The following is a 17137-nucleotide window of genomic DNA, read 5'->3' as shown; positions in this document are numbered from 1 at the left end:
GACGAGAGTTCCAAAGACTCGCGACCCTCAGAGAGAAAAAGATCTCCTCTGCCTTAAGTGGGCAAGTTGTTACTTTAAAATTGACTTCAATTTCTAGATTCTTCCACAAGAGGAAACATCCTTTCCACATTCAGCCTGTCAAGGCCCCTCAGGATCTTATACAGTTCAATCAAGTCACCTAAACTCCATCGGAGACAAGCCCAGTCTGTCCAATCATTCCTCACAAGACCAGCCTCCAATTCCAGGTATGAGTCCAGTAAACCTTCTCTGAACTGCTTCCAACACATTGACATCATTCCTTAAATGAGAGCAATACTGTACACAGTGCTCCAGATGTGGTCTCACTAATGTCCTGTAGAACTGAAGCATAACCTCCCTACTTTTGTATTCAATTCCCCTCACAATAAACAATAACATTCTATTAGCTTTCCTAATTACTTGCTGTACCTGTATACTCGCCTTTTGTGATTCATGCTCTTGGACACCCAGATCCCTCTGAATCTCAGAGCTCTGCAATCTCTCACCATTTCGATAATAAGCTTTTTATTCTTTGTTCCAAAATGGACAATGTCACATTTTCCCACATAATACTAGATTTTACAGATCTTTTCCCACTCATGTAACCTATCTATATCCCTTTGTAACCTCATTATGTCCTCTTCACAATTTACTTTCCGACCTATCTTTCTACCATTGGAACATAGGAGCAGGAATTGGCCATTCAGCCCATCGAGCCTGCTCCACCATTCAATACGATCATGGCTGATCATCCACTTCAATGCCTTTTCCCCACACTATCCCCATCTCCCTTTGTGTTATTGGGATTTCGAAATCTGTCAGTGTCTGCTTTAAACACACTCAATGACTGAGCTCCCACACACTTTGCTTGGGTTACCACAGAGGAGGTGGAGTTTGAAGCTCAACATCAGAAGTTGGGTGTGGAATATCTAGTGGAAGAGCATGGTGGTTAGCATAAATGCTTCACAGCTCCAGGGTCCCAGGTTCGATTCCCAGCTGGGTCACTGTCTGTGTGGAGTCTGCACGTCCTCCCCCTGTGTGCGTGGGTTTCCTCCGGGTGCTCCGGTTTCCTCCCACAGTCCAAAGATGTGCGGGTTAGGTGGATTGGCCATGATAAATTGCCCATAGTGTCCTAATAAAAGTAAGGTTAAGGGGGGGTTGTTGGGTTACGGGTATAGGGTGGATACGTGGGTTTGAGTAGGGTGATCATGGCTCGGCACAACATTGAGGGCCGAAGGGCCTGTTCTGTGCTGTACTGTTCTATGTTCTAAATGATTGCCCTGTTCTATTCCCGTTCTATCCGAGGCTCAGATTCATTTGGTGCGGGAAGAGAACATTTGGCCCATCATGCCCCTGCTATCTCTTTGGAAGGACTCACTGATTCATCCAACTGCTCTGCTCTTTCCCCACAGCCCTGAAAATTCTTTGAAGTGTTTACCCTTTGGGAAGATACTATTGAATCAGCTTTCAGGCAGATCAGAACAGCTCGCTGTGTCAAAAAATAAAATTTCATCTATCCACTGGCTCTTTTGCCAATTACCTTGGAGCAGTCATTTTCAAATCCAGCGGCACGACCCGTGGGTGGGTCCTGGGCGGGTATCGGGAGGGTCGTGCCGTGGCGTTCCGGATCAAGGGAATTGGTGCTTAACGGTGCAACCGGTTTTTAGAATGCCGGCTGTTCCCTGCGTAGGTGCCCCTTCAGCAGTGTGCAGGCCCGGAGCCCAGCGGGGTAGAACGTGGCCTCCTGATGTCAGTGCGCTGACCCAGGAGCAGAATTTTGTTTTAAATGGCTGGAGTCTTCTGTCTCGCATGGTGGCAGACAGCAGGCCACACTGACATCACGTACTCTGGGCGCACGAGAGTGATTCCTCCATTTTGAGCTCCAGGGCCTCTGGTGAACATCCCATGAAGAAGAAGCTGTGAACAGGAACAAAGCAACATAAAGATGATTACTTGAGGTATGTGTTATTTATTGTCCCACAGCAAATCAGGATTCAAAGTGTGCTATATGCAGGGAAGCACTGGGAAATGAAAGTTTAAAACCCTCAAAACTTCAAAGACATTTGATGATGAAACATGGCGAATTTGAGGATAAATGTCTTCATTTTTTTCAGTGGATGCAGTGAGATCTTAAATAACCTGCTGAAGTCATTATCAGGAATGAAACATTGAATAACAAAGCAAGTGAGATCGTGAGGATCAAGCAGGCTCACTTGTCACATTAAAGGTCAGTGAAAATGCTGGGCCGCAAAGGTCGGCCATTGAGAGTAACATAGGTCAGCCGACGTGGCTCGCAAAGATCGGCCAACGTGGATTCCAAATTTCGGCCGATGTGGGTCGCGAAGATCGACCAGTTGGCAAAAATGGGTACTAAGTAAAACCGTTTGAAAAACATTGCCTTAGAGGGACTCACTTTTTGTTAAAGAGCCTGTCAACCCCTCTTACCCTCTATCCTTATCAAGAAAAGTCAATACAAATCAAATATTTTTCCTGATAAAAGTTTATTAATGAAACCACACATGGTTATAAAAAGCAGAAAGTGAGGCTCAAAGACAGCCAGACTGAAAGGATATTTACAATGTTCTGGACCCAAATGGTTTCTCTTGGGCTCCTCTGTCCCCTGCTCCTGTGACTCCCCACTTTGGGTGTAGGGCACATTCAGCCTGTTTGGGGATCGATGAGTATGGAAGCTCTACGTGTATAGGTTTGGTGATGTCAGTACATTGTAGTCACTAAAAAGAGTGGTGATTCCATGGAGAATAGTTGGAGTCAGCCACTTTATCATAATTGGCTGTTAGACTTCACCTCATTAACACATTTGTGTAATTAATAATTTGTACTGTACATAAGCTCGGTGATGAAATATCTTCAATAGCATCTCCCTTTAAGTGTCAGATACTCTAACGTAGCTTTGGACTTGGATAACAGCTTTCAGGGCCACTGGAGTTCTCGATGCACTTTCCAGCCAATGATGTACTTTCTGAAGTGTAGTCGCTGTTGTGTAGGAAACGTGGCAGCAAATTTAGGCAAAACAAGATAGGAACATAGGAACAGGAGTATGCCATTCAGCTCTTTGAACCAGCTGCCCAATTCTATAAGATCATTGCTAATCTGGCTGAGATCTCAACTCCACTTTCCTGTCTCACCCCCATAACCCTTGACTCCTTTGTCAATAATCTGTCTAACTCTGCCCTGAATATATTCAATGACCCAGCCCCACTGTTCTCTGATGAAGAGAATTCCACAGACTAAACACCCTCTGTGAGAAATACATTCTCCTCAATCACCTCCTGAATGGTGGATCTCATATCAGTAAACTATGTCCCCTGGTTCTAGTCTCTCTCATATTTGGAAACATCCACCTAATTTCCACCCTGTTGAATCACCTTAGGATTGTAAATGTTTCTATAATATTAGAACATAGAACAGTACAGCACAGAACAGGCCCTTCGGCCCTCAATGTTGTGCCGAGCCATGATCACCCTACTCAAACCCACGTATCCACCCTATACCTGTAACCCAACAATCCCCCCCTTAACCTTACTTTTATTAGGACACTACGGGCAATTTAGCATGGCCAATCCACCTAACCCGCACATCTTTGGACTGTGGGAGGAAACCGGAGCACCCGGAGGAAACCCACGCACACAGGGGGAGGACGTGCAGACTCCACACAGACAGTGACCCAGCCGGGAATCGAACCTGGGACCCTGGAGCTGTGAAGCATTTATGCTAACCACCATGCTACCCTGCTGCCCCTAATAATCGCTTATTGTCACAAATAGGCTTCATTAAGTTACTGTGAAAAGCCCCTAGTCGCCAAATTCCGGCCCCTGTTTGGGGAGGCCGGTACAGGAATTGAACCCACACTGCTGGCATTGTCTGCATTACAAGCCAGCTGTTTAGCCCACTGTGCTAAACCAGCCCCTGTATTACCTCTTCTTCCTCTGAACTCCTGTGGCTAAGGACGTAACATGTTCCACCTTTCTGCACAAGAGAAGCCCTTCATCCTGAGAATGAGTCGAGTGATCCTTCTCTGAACTGCTGTTAACACAATTCAATTTTTGTGTTTTAAACAAAGTGAAGAAATAGTGCACAATATTCCAGATGTGGTCTCACCAAGGCACTGCACAGCTGTAACTTTCGTTCCCCTTGTGGGAAACACGAATGTTTCAGTTGTTTTCTTAATCACTTAATGTACGTTCATATTAACATTTTGTGATTCCTGCACCAGGACACCCAGATCCCTCTGTAACACTGAGTAATGAAATCGCTCTCCATTTAAATAGAATTGTGTTTCTCTATTCTTCTTGCCAAAGTGAACACATTCAAATTTCCCAACATTATATTCCGTCTGCAAATTGTTACCCACTCACTTAACCTGTCTGTATCTGTGTGTAGTCTTCCTACAACCTATTGACAGTTAACAAAATCCCATAAACAGCAAGAGGATAATAATGTTCTGTTTTAGTTATGTTGATTGAAGGATATATATTGACCCACAAATAGCGAACATGAGCTGGGTTTAGACCGTCGTGAGACAGGTTAATTTTACCCTACTTAACTCTCCTGCTCTTCAAAAAGAATGATGTGGGATATTTTATATTCACCAAAGGAGGAAAATGGGACCACAGTTTCACACATCATTTGAAAGATGGTACCTCGAAAAGAGCAGCACTCCCTCAGCACTGCACTAGATGGCAGCCGTGGGTTTTGTTCTCAAGTCCTGATTGAGAAATGAACCCAGAACATAGAAAAATACAGCACAGAACAGGCCCTTAGGCCTTAGATGTTGTGCCAAACTTTTGTCCTTGATTAAGAACAAATTAATCTGCACCCTCTCAATCTACTGTAATCCATGTATCTATCCAATAGCCGCTTGAAGGTCCCTAATGTTTCCAACTCAACTACTTCCACAGGCAGTGCATTCCATGCCCCCCTACTCTCTGGGTAAAGAACCTACCTCTGACATCCCCCTATATCTTCCACCATTCACCTTAAATCTATATCCTTTGGAACTCAGAGGCATGAGTGTTATCCACTGAGCTCTGACTGACAGTGAAGGTGAAGAAGACTGGGAGGAAACATATGTGGAGCATTAAAACCATCACAGACCAGGTGGACCTTATGGCATGTTTATTTGATGTCCATTCTATGTCATTTCAATCAGTGGAACATTTCCGACTTGGTATTGTTAATTTCACACCAATGGATCTGTTTGGATGCGATTCTGAAAGTGAACTGTTTTATTCTAAAATAATTTCAGCTGAGAGTCCCTGAATGAATGTGGAGAGATCACAAACAGCAGTTCTTAAAGAGACACTGATCACCCAGCAATCAGCAGACACAACTGAACTACAGGAAGGACAGGACACAGGGTATGCAATTCAAATGTGGTTCATTTGACCTGAATCCAGAATTTTAAACTCCATTTTAGTTACAGGAGTCTCTAACATCAGCAAAAATAATCCCCAACCTTCAGCATCAATAAGGTTTGGGAGAGCAACAACAGCAGAATCACTCTTTGTCTCAAACAATAAATCTGTGTCTCCAATCTCTACCTCCTCCCTACTGGTTGTAACACACTATCCTCCTCCTGTTTTTCCCTCAATTCTCCTTCCCTGAAGGTGCTGGCTCTCGGGTTCAGTTTCACTCTCACCTATTCCCGCCCCAATATGTCACCCAGATGTCTAAATTTTTACACCTGAAGTTAACAAACTGTTCTGCAAAGGGAGACGTCACAGTCGAATCCAGTGATTTTCCCGTACCCCCACTTTTCATCCCAGTCTCAGGAGTTTGGAGACTGGGCTCCAGATGAGTAATGGCGGCCCCGGCTCCCACAATTCCCCGGACTGGAGAAACGGCTCTCTCCGCCACATGGGTCGGTGGCCCGGGACTGCGCATGTCCAAGGGAGTGGGGGAACTGAGCATGTGCGGAGAGGAGTCAACAACCTGACCTTCCTGCTGAGGTGTTGACCAATGGGACGAATTGGAGGACCGGAAGGACCCTGATCCTCCAGCCAATCAGCGCGCGGGCTTTGTGTGAATGAAAATTGAGTTTCACAGACTGAAACATAGAACAGGCCCTTCGGCCCTCGATCTGGGCCGAGCAATGATCACCCTACTCAAACCCACGTATCCACCCTATACCCGTAACCCAACACCCCCCCCCCCCCCCCCACCCACACCCCCCACCCCACTCCCCACTCCCCACCCCCCAACCCCACTCCCCACCCCTGGGCTGCTTTCCCCAGGAAATGGCTGACATTTAAGGGACAGTAAATTAATATCGGACAAAGATATGTCTAGTGTTATGTGATATAGATTAGATATATTGATGGTTCTATAATAAAGTTCATTTAATATTATTTCTAGTTGTGTAATATACTGTAGAGGGCAGCACGGTGGCGCAGTGATTAGCACTGCTGCCTTACGGCATTGGGGACCCAGGTTCCGTCCCAGCCGTGGGTCACATTCCGTGTGGAGTTTGCACATTCTCCCGTGTCTGTGCGGGTCTCACCCCCCCCCCCCCCCCCCCCCCCCCCATAAACCCAGAAAGATGTGCAGGATAGGTGAATTGGCCATCCTGGATTGCCCCTTGATTGGAAAAAAAATTGATCGGGTCCTCTGAATTTAATTTTTAAAAAACATATATTGTACTGTAGCTACATTATATCTTTCCAACTTTCCTCTGAGGGTTGTTTGTCCCTGGATTTCTCTTCTACGGGGATCAGTGGAATTTAATATTTCAAGGATGAGTTCTACCAATTTCTGATTGATAAGAGAGTCGAGGGTTATGGGGTCTATGCAGCAAAATTAAGAATTTTCTACCCCGAAAGAGTGTGGAGCCTCAGTCATTAAGGATTTGTAGATATAAATTGATAGGTTTCTAGATATTAAAGATCTCAACGGATGTGGGGCATAGTGTGGGAAAATGATGCTTATGTAGATCGGCCAATGATCTCATTGAATGAAAGCAAATTACTGCAGGTGCTGGAATCTAAAACGAAAGAGAAAATACTGGAAAATCTAAGCAAGTCTGGCAGCATCTGCATGGAGAGAAAAGAGCTAACGTTTCGAGTCCGATGACTCTTTGTCATAGCTAACAGACAGAGAAAATGGGAAGTATTTATACTGTGGAGTGACAATGAAAATGATTCATATCCACAGAAACCCTGGGAAACTGGGTGCTAATGGCCACAGAAACCAAGGGGAAAGAGTGCTAATGGCAGTCCCCAGAGAGGACAAAAGATTCCAGGCTTATGCGTTGCTACGGTCTTGGGGGTGCTATGCTTATTATGTTGTTTTATTGTTGCGTGTTACTGTTTGTTGTTATATACTTTGTAAAACATTCTCAATAATTAAAAAATAATTTTAAAAAAGATTCCAGGCTTGGGTCACTGTCTGTGCGAAGTCTACACGTTCTCCCCGTGTCTGCGTGGGTTTCCTCCAGGTGCTCCGGTTTCCTCCCACAGTCCAAAGATGTGCCTGTTAGGTGGATACAGTAAGAAGTCTTACAACACCAGGTTAAAGTCCAACATGTTTGTTTCAAACACTACCTTTCGGAGCGCTGCTCCTTCCTCAGGTGAAAGGAGCATGCTCCGAAAGCTAGTGTTTGAAGCAAACATGTTGGACTTTAACCTGCTGTTGTAAGACTTCTTATTGTGCTCACCCCAGTCAAACGCCGGCATCTCCACATCATGTTAGGTGGATAGGCTACGCTAAATTGTCTTTAATGTCCAAAAAATAAGGTTACGTGGGGTTACTGGGAAAGGGTGGAGGTGTGGGCTTAGGTAGGATGCTCTTTACAAAGGCCGGTGCAGACTCAATGGGCAAATGGCCTACTTTTGCACTGTAAATTTTATGATTACCCCAGGCCGTGCCCATCTGGCCAGACTCTCCCCCTCACCCTCCTTTGGTTACCATCAATCCCCTTACCCCTCCCAGAACCCCCCCCCCCCCCCATCCACTTCCTGTAGCAAACACCTCACCCAGTATTGATTCCCTCCCCCTACCATTCACACACCTCCCGGGTCCATTGAAACCTGTTCGACCAGGCTCCAATGACCACAGCCCCTCCCCACCACACTCCCGTTCACCAGCCAACCTACGTTTCCTCGTGTGGCGACCCCTGCCAGAGCCCCCTCTCCTCCCCACCCCCTCCTCAGTAACCCAGCCCCATGTGCCCAAAACCCACCTCCCTGATACCAAGAAACAATACAGAACCGCACTCATAAGGAAAAAAACACAGCACAGGCACATAAACCACCCCCCGATTTAAGAGACAGAAACCAAACCCCAATCAAATAGAAAACCCTCATTAAGAGAACACAATCCCCGTCCTCACCAACCAAGCCCAAATCCCAACTCTCATCTCAGTCTCAGTCCTTCAGCCTTAACGAACGCCTCCGCCGCGTCAAAATTAAAGTCTTTGAGTTATGAGTCACTCTCAGCTTTGCTGGGTCGATCACTCCAAATCTCACTCTGCTGCCGGACAATACCCCATTCACCCATCCAAAGGCCACCCGCCTTCTCACCAGCTACTCCGTCAGATCTTGGTATCTGCATCTCCCAACACCTTCCCACTTCACATCCACTAACTATTGGCATTCTGCTTTTTTTAACTGCTCCGGTGGGGAATGCCACCCGAGGCTGCACTCAGCATTATTCCTGCATTGAGGATCTCCAAAAGGAAAGCCCCTCAGTGCAGGAATAATGCTCAGTGAAGCCGCCTTGACCCCCTGACTCGACCCCCGGACCCCCCAATGTCCCAACTCACCTATAACGGGGTCCTCGGGCCTCTCCACCCCACCTCACATGGGCAGTGCATCCCCGGGCTTGATCCCCGGTGCGAGCAAAATGCCAGCCTGATACCTTGGCACTGCCCGCGTGGTACCCGGGCAGTACGCCTGCCAGCCTGACTATGCTACCTGGGCACCCCAGAATTGCCATGCTGGCACCTGGGTGGCACTGCCATGGTGCCTACATGGCATTGCTAGGATGCCAAGCTCAAAACCTTCACCTTCACGTGGTAGCTGTGGAAGCCGACTATAACCGCCCGTGGTGGCTCATTCACTCCAGACTTCGGCCTAAGTGACCTATGTGACCTGTCTAACCCGTAGCGGGTGGATCTTCTTCCTCCTCCACCAACTCAGCAAAAATCTTTGCAAAGTACTCGGTCGGCCTCAGGCCCCCCACTCCTCAGGCAGGCCCACGATTTTCATATTTTCCCTCCTTGACCAGTTCTCCAGGTCCCCTACCTTCGCTCTGAGTCTTTGTTAACCCCCGTTACTCTCCACAGCTCCTCACCCATCGAGGCAAACTGGTTGCTGTGTTGTGACAGTGTCTCCTCCACCCCCTTCTACTTCTCTCCTTGCTCCCACACTTCGACCGACGTCTTCATCTCTGCCGCCTTTACCGGGGCAATCGCCTCCTCCACCCACTCTAAAGTGAAGCCAGCATCTCCCTCCAAAGCACCTCCAAACGCTTGGCAAACAGCCTTTCAAACTCCACTGTGGCAATAAGGCCCTGTTTGTGCTAAAATGACTGATTGCAGGCATGATGGGAAGGTTTTGGTCAACGTGAAATGAGACCTGTTACCTTTTGACCGGTGACCTATTTAGACTCTGCAATACACTGATGGAAAAGATTGTGAAATGCCGAGCAGAGCCTGAGTTGACACCTTTAACCACAATGTCTGACGAATGGCTCTGTGGTTAGAAGAAAGAGGTCGTTCAACAGTTCGAAGTAGAGTAAATTTGACCTGTCTGGGACACGGGTCAGAAGGAGTATAAGAACCAAGCATCGAAGATTCCGTTTCAGCGACGACTGAGGATCAACCGGGACAAATGGGTGATGGCTCAGAGAATAGAACAGACCTCCGAGAGGAATGTGGCCAATTCAGTTCAAAGGGGTAATATCTACTTATGTCTGAATCTCTGACATCACCTCGGTCAGAGTTTCCCTGGTGAGGGGAGCGGCCCCACCCGGCGACCCAGCCCCCGCCATCTTCCTTCCTGCAGGACTCACAGCAGCACTCGCCGGCGGACCTTCGCTCGCCCCCTTCTTTCCAGCACCTTTCCTCTGGGACTTCGTCAGCCTCCCTGTGACTTCCCACAACAACTCATCTAAAAACTCCCTAAACCGGGCATAAAAGTCCAAAAATCCGAGCCACTCGCAGGAGCCACCTAACGTGTGACATCCACCTACATGTTGTCACCGGAAGTCCCCGGAATGAACAATATCAATATGACACCAGCATCAACATACTAACGACAGGCCATTCATCTGCTCTGTCTGTGGACAGAGCTTCTCTCAGTCAGGCTGCCTGCTGGCACTGGGAGAGGACATTGAAAAATGTTCCAGATTTGTTCACAGATTAACAAAGTAATCACTGTACTTGAATCAATGTTATTCACTTTTGGAATTGAATGAAGTAGGGTCAGATTAACTGTATCACCCCCAGTATCAGATAGGTCTGCTTAATACAGAACAGAGTTAAACCCAGTGTCCAATATTAGAGGTCTCTGTGGCTGTTGGATGCCTGGTTTCATTGTACAGCTGGCAAGCCCACAGCTTCAATGAAGTCGTCTACCCAGGGTCTGTTTCTAAACCTTCATCACAACATATTACCTGGTTAGCTATTTATATCATCATCATGGTCAGACAGCTCACACAAAGCTCAACCAGAAACTATGGTTCTTCTTTCTACTGATTCCAGCTCCTACAAGGAGTGACGGCATCTCCAGCCCTCAGCTCTGTTGCTGGGCTGTCATTGACATGAGCAATAGAGAGACAGAAATTGCCTGAGGCTTAATGGGAAGTTGAAACTTGTAGCTCTAAATCAACTGTGTAAGATTTCTGAAAAGATCAGTAACTTTAAAAGATAAATTCTAAACCGAGTGAACAAATTAAAGAGTCATAAAGCAAAAACTTCAAGTTTTATGCCTTTTACTGCAAAAAACTAGAAGCAACAATGCCTAAACACTATTTTTTATTAGGAATGTATCTCTTAAACTGTAAATAGACTTTGCACTTTTACTTTTTTTTAAATTTTAGAGTACCCAATTTATTTTTTGCAATGAAGGAGTAATTTACCATTGCCAATTCACCTACCCTGCACATCTTTGGGTTGTGGGGGTGAAACCCACGCAAACATGGGGAGTATGTGCAAACTCCATACGGACTGTGACCCAGAGCTGGGATCGAACCTGGGACCTCAGCGCCATGAGGCAGCAGCACTAACCAATGCGCCACCGTGCTGCTGCTTTGCCCCTTTACTTTAATGTGGTAACAATGCCGATGTTGGACTGGGGTGAGCACAGCCAGAAGTCTTACGACACCGGGTTAAAGTCCAACAGGTTTGTTTCGAATCACTAGCTTTCAGAGCACAGCTCCTTCCTCAGGTGAATGAAGAAGTCGGTTCCAGAAACATACACAGACAAAGTTAATGATGCAAGATGATACTTTTGAATGCGAGTCTTTGCAGGTAATTAAGTCTTTACAGGTCCAGATGGAGTGACTGGAGAGAGGGATAATCACAGGTTAAAGAGGTGTGAATTGTCTCGATGCAGGACAGTTGGTAGAATTTTGCAAGCCCAGGTCAGATGGTGGGGGGTGAATGTAATGCGACATGAATCCAAGGTCCCAGTCAAGGAGTACTCGTGTGCGGAACTTGGCAATAGGTTTCTGCTCGGCGATTCTGCATTTTCGCGCATCCTGAAGGCTGCCTTGGAGGGGCTACTCCCACTTAATAATAATAATCTTTATTTTTGTTACAAGTCGGCTTACATTAACACCGCAATGGGGCAGCAAGGTGGCGCAGTGGTTAGCACTGCTGCCTCATGGTGCCGAGGTACCAGGTTTGATCCTGGATCTGGGTCACTGTCCATGCGGAGTTTGCACATTCTCCCCGTGTTTGCATGGGTTTCGCCCCCACAACCCAAAGATGTGCAGCCCAGGTGGATTGGCCATGCTAAATTGACCCTTAATTGGAAAAAGTGATTTGGGTAGTTTAAATTAAAAAAAAACACGTCAATGAAGTTACTGTGAAACTCCCCAAGTCGCCACATTCTGGCGCCTGTTAGGGTCACAGAAGGCGAATTCAGAATGTTCAATTCACCTAACAGCACGTCTTTCAGGCATTCTAGAGCGAGAGGTACTAGTCTTAGGATAAGATGGGCAGCATGGTAGCACAGTGGTCAGCACAGTTGATTCACATCACCAGGGTCCCAGGTTCGATTCCGGCTTGGGTCACTTGCCACTTCCACCGGGTGCTTCGGTTTCCTCCCACAAGCCCCAAAAGACGTGGTGTTAGATCATTTGGACATTCTGAATTCTCCCTGTGTGCCCGTACAGGCACCAAAATGTGGAGCGTAGAGGCTTTTCACAGTAACTTCATTGCAGTGTTAATGTAAGCCTACTTGTGACAATAAAGATTATTTAAGAAAAGAGGTAAAAAATTCAAAAGAGTTGAGGAGAAACTGCTTCTTCCAAAGGGCTGCGAATCTGTGGAATTCACGACCCCAGAGTGCGGTGGAGCTGGGACAGTGAGCAAATTTAGGGAGGAGTTAAAGACAGATTTTTAATGGGGTTGAAGGATTATACTCCATGGGCCAAATGGCCTAATTCTGCTCTTATATCTGATGACCTTCTGAAAGGGGGAGACATTGATTTGCTCCCAGATGTTGCCCAGTGGAGGAAGTTTTAGTCTGAAACTCATTGTCCAACCTCCACATTGTGACATCACAAAGGAGCTCGTCCTCATAAATCAGCCAAGAGGAATAAATCCGCTCCGCAGTGACGTCATTGCCCAGCGCGGAACAGAAGCCCCGCCCCCACCGATTGTTCCCCTTCCCCCACATATCCTTGAGGAAAGGTTTCCAGGCAACCGGCTGACAGTTCCGGCCATCGGTGGTCCACCCCTCCCCTGACCCGGGACTGCGCTTCCGCTGACCTTACTGCTGAGGTATTGACCAATAGGAAGATTGCAGAACAGGAAGGACTCTGCTCCTCCGCCAATCAGAACTTCCCCATTGTCTCAATGCGGAAGCTGGACATGGAGGTTTGTGCCGAGCAAAGCTGTTGTTCCCCCAACACTGAGTGAGCTTGAGCTGCACACAGACTGAACCGTCCTCCTGTCTCCCACATCTGTGAGTAAAACACTTTCTTTTCTCCCTCTTTCCATTTATTGTCTCATTCTGACCTTCAATTGGTCACTTGCAGCAACTGAAGAGAAAGGAAGTGAATCTAGGGAGGGTGCAGACTCTGGAAAGCTTGGTACAGGTCTCTCTCTCTCTCTCTCACAAAGACACTGACATCCTTTGCTCCCTCAGCTTGACATATTTATTTGTCTGGCTAAAAGGATGGTCTCTTTCCTAATGTTCACATTTAAAGGGCTAGTTTCCCCAGGAGATGGCTGACATTAAAGGGAACAATATACAGGACAAATCAAACCCAACCAATTAGATTGGATTGGATTGGATTTGTTTATTGTCACGTGTATCGAGGTACAGTGAAAAGTATTTTTCTGCAAGCAGCTCAACAGATCATTCAGTACATGGAAAAAAGGGAATTAAACAAAATTCAAGAAAATACATGAGAATACATAATAGATATATAATGAGAATACAATTACTTCCCTGTTGGAATACTCTCCACCATCAGCAAAGTAATGGATGGAGTCATTAACAGCGCTATCAAGTGGTACTCAGCAAAACCTGCTCACGAACGCTCAGTTTGGGTTCAACCAGGGTCACTCAACTCCTGACCTCATTACAGCCTTGGTTCAAACATGGACAAAAGAGCTGAATGCCAGAGGTGAGGTGAGAGTCACTGCCCTTGGTATCAAGGCAACATTTGACCGAGTATGGAATCAAGGAGCCGCAGCTAAACTGGAGTCAATGGGAATCGGGGAAAACTCTCCGCTGGTTGGAGTCATACCTGGCACAAAGGAAGATGGTTGTGGTGGTTGGAGGTCAATCATCTCAGCTCCAGGAGTTCCTCAAAACACACTCCTGGGCCCAATCATCTTTAGCTGCTTCATCAATTACCTCCCTCTCATCACAAGGCTATAAGTGGGGATGTTTGTGGATGACTGCACATGTTTGTGGATGACTGCACAATGTTCAGCACCATTCGTGACCCCTCAGATAATGAAGTAGTCCATGTCCAAATGCAGCATGTCCTGCACAGTATCCAGATGTTGGCTGATAAGTGGCAAGTTTATTTGTGCTACACAAGTACCAGGCAATGACCATCTCCTACAAAGGAGGATCTAACCACCTCCCCTTAACATTCAGGTGGCATTAGCATCGCTGAATCCTCCACAACCAACATCCTGAGGGTTACCATTGATCAGAAACTGAACTGGATCAGCCATGTTAATACGGTGGCCACCAGGTCAAAGACTACAGCGAGTAATGCACCTCCTGACCCCCAAAGCCTGTCCACTGTATACAAGGCACCAGTCAGGCATGTAATAGAATAATCACCACTTGCCTGGCGGAGTGCAGCTCCAACAACACTCAAGATGCTGCTCTACACCATCCAGAACAAAGCAGCCTGCTTGACTGCTCCCCATTCCACGAGTATTCAAACACTCCACCACCAACAAACAATAGCAGCTGTGTATACCATCTACAATGTGCACTGCAGTAACTCACCAAGGTTCCTCCGACAGCACTTTCCAAACCCACAACCACTACTATCTAGAAGGACAAGAGCAGCAGATACCTGGGAACCCCACTACCTGGAGGTTCACCTCCAAGTCACTCACCAGATGGACTTGGAAATATATCGCCCTTCCTTCATTGTTGCTGGGGCGACATCCTGGAACTCCTTCCCTGACATCACAGGGGATGTACCTACAACTCGAGGACTGCAGCGGTTCAAGAAGGCAACTCATCACCACCTTCTGAAGGGTAACTGGGGATGGGCAATAAATGCTGGCTGAACCGGCGACTCTCACATCCCGTAAATGAATTTTAAAAAATGTTATATCGGATAGAGATATATCTCGTATTATATGGTATGTATTAGATGTATTTTATGACAGAACCACTAGTTTTGTAATATACTACTCTACCTACATTATATATTTCCAGTCAGACAGTTATTGCAGCACTGACAGAATCCATTTGGGAACTCAAGTCAATGCTGACTCTCTGTACAGTAACCCAGTCAGTCCCATTCCCCCTCGATATCTCTGTTCCCCTGCAAGTTTATTTTCTTCATATTTTATTTTGAATTATTGATCATCTCGACTTCCACAACCCTTGTGGGCAGTGAGTTCCCTGTCATGTCCACTCCATGACTAAATAAAATTCTTCCTCAGATTTCCCCATCTCTAATCAGTAAATGTCCTTATATGGAGATTCTCTCCTCTTGTACAGGTTTTAGTGAGTTTAGATTTGTTGACCAGCGCCTTCAGGAAAATTGGGAGGGAAAGTAAGTGAATACAGTCTGTATATTACACACATTTTTCATCCAGTAATATTGACATATATCTGTCTGGCAGCCTGCATGAAGATTTTCAGGTCTCTGTGTCCAGGACAGGAAGCAGTGAGCTTGGATCTGTCAATCAGCCTGAATCAGCACCTTTGGGAGAATTGGGAGGGTGAATATTAGATAGAGCAGAGTGAGAATGGAGGGTGAGTGTGTGGGATGGAGATTTAAGCATTTCAGGGAAAGAGAGAGAGGAAAGAATGTTCGATAGAAACTAGAATTGTCTGTTCTGAATTTCTATCCTGTACGAACAATGATTACTATTGTAAAATCTGTTTGCAGGAAGTTCGAACGAGTGGAGTTCGAGGCCTATATCTCAAACTAAATATCACGTCAAGAACTGAGTCACTCAATTCTTGGGAACCAAAGACCATCGGCCTTTGAATCTAGAAGGAGAAAAGTTTGTCTATTCTGTCTGCTTCAAGAGATTTTAAACATCAGTGTGTCTGGAAAAAGCACTGAGACACACACACCCGTGTGACACTGTTCAAGAGCACTGACTGTGGAAAGAGCTTAAACCAGTGACACAGCTTGAAAAAATACTGCACCATTCACAGCAGGGAGAGACTGTACACATATTCTGTATGTGGACAATCGTCCAACATGGTGAGATGCAAGATCACCCGGACCATGGAGAAACCATGGAAATGTGAGGATTGTGGGAAGGGTTTCACATACCCGCACGAGCTGGAAAGGCATCAACGCAGTCACACTGGAGAGAGGCCTTTCACCTGCTCTCAGTGTGAAAAGGGATTCACTGACATTGGCGGCCTGCGGAGACACGACCGAGTTCACACTGGGGAGAGGCCGTTTGCCTGCTCTGACTGTGGAAAGGAATTCACTCGTTTATCCATCCTGCAGAGACACCAGCGAGTTCACACTGGGGAGAGGCCATTTATCTGCAGTGTGTGTGATAAAGGATTCACTCAGTTATCCACCCTGAAGAGACACCAGAGATCTCACACTGGGGAGAGGCCGTTCATCTGCACAGTGTGTGGGAAGGGATTCACTCAGTTACCCAACCTGCAGAGACACCAGACAGTTCACACCAGGGAGAGGCCATTCATCTGCATTGTGTGTGATAAAGGATTTACTCAGTTATTTTCCCTGAAGAGACACCAGAGTGCTCACACCGGGGAGAGGCCATTCATCTGCTCTGTGTGTGATAAGGGATTCACTCAGTTATCCAACCTGCAGACACACCAGCGACTTCACACCGGGGAGAAGCCATTCATCTGCACTGTGTGTGATAAGGGATTTGCTCAATTATCCGGCCTGCGTAGCCACAATGTCAATCATACCAATGAGAGACCCTTTAAATGCTCTGACTGCAGGAGGGTTTCAAAAGTTCTCAGCTACTGATGTCCCACCAGCGCATTCACTCTGAGGAGAGACCGTTCAGCTGCTCTCACTGCACAAAGAGCTTTAGAACCTCATCCAACCTGATCAAACACGAGCGACGTCACACCTAACAATGAAGCAGAATACCTGGAGGCCTTGTTCATCACAGCCGGGGACTTTAACCAGGCCAACCTCGAGTGTACAGCCAAAATTCCACCACCACATCTCCTGTCCCAACAGGGGCCCCAACATCCTTGACCACTGCTACACAAAC

At 46.6% G+C, this 17137-nt stretch overlaps 1 protein-coding gene across 1 annotated transcript in view; it reads left to right on the top strand.

The window, feature by feature from the left end:
• The window catches only part of LOC119951774 (zinc finger protein 229-like), a 711453-nt gene that overhangs the window by 582229 nt on the left and 112087 nt on the right, over positions 1-17137 (top strand). The gene's annotated exons all lie outside the window — the stretch shown is intronic.

Source organism: Scyliorhinus canicula, chromosome 17, assembly GCF_902713615.1.
Source record: "Scyliorhinus canicula chromosome 17, sScyCan1.1, whole genome shotgun sequence".
Classification (NCBI taxonomy): Eukaryota; Metazoa; Chordata; class Chondrichthyes; order Carcharhiniformes; family Scyliorhinidae; genus Scyliorhinus; species Scyliorhinus canicula.
The sequence above is the reverse complement of the archived record's forward strand: the minus strand, read 5'-3'. Positions and strand labels throughout refer to the sequence as shown.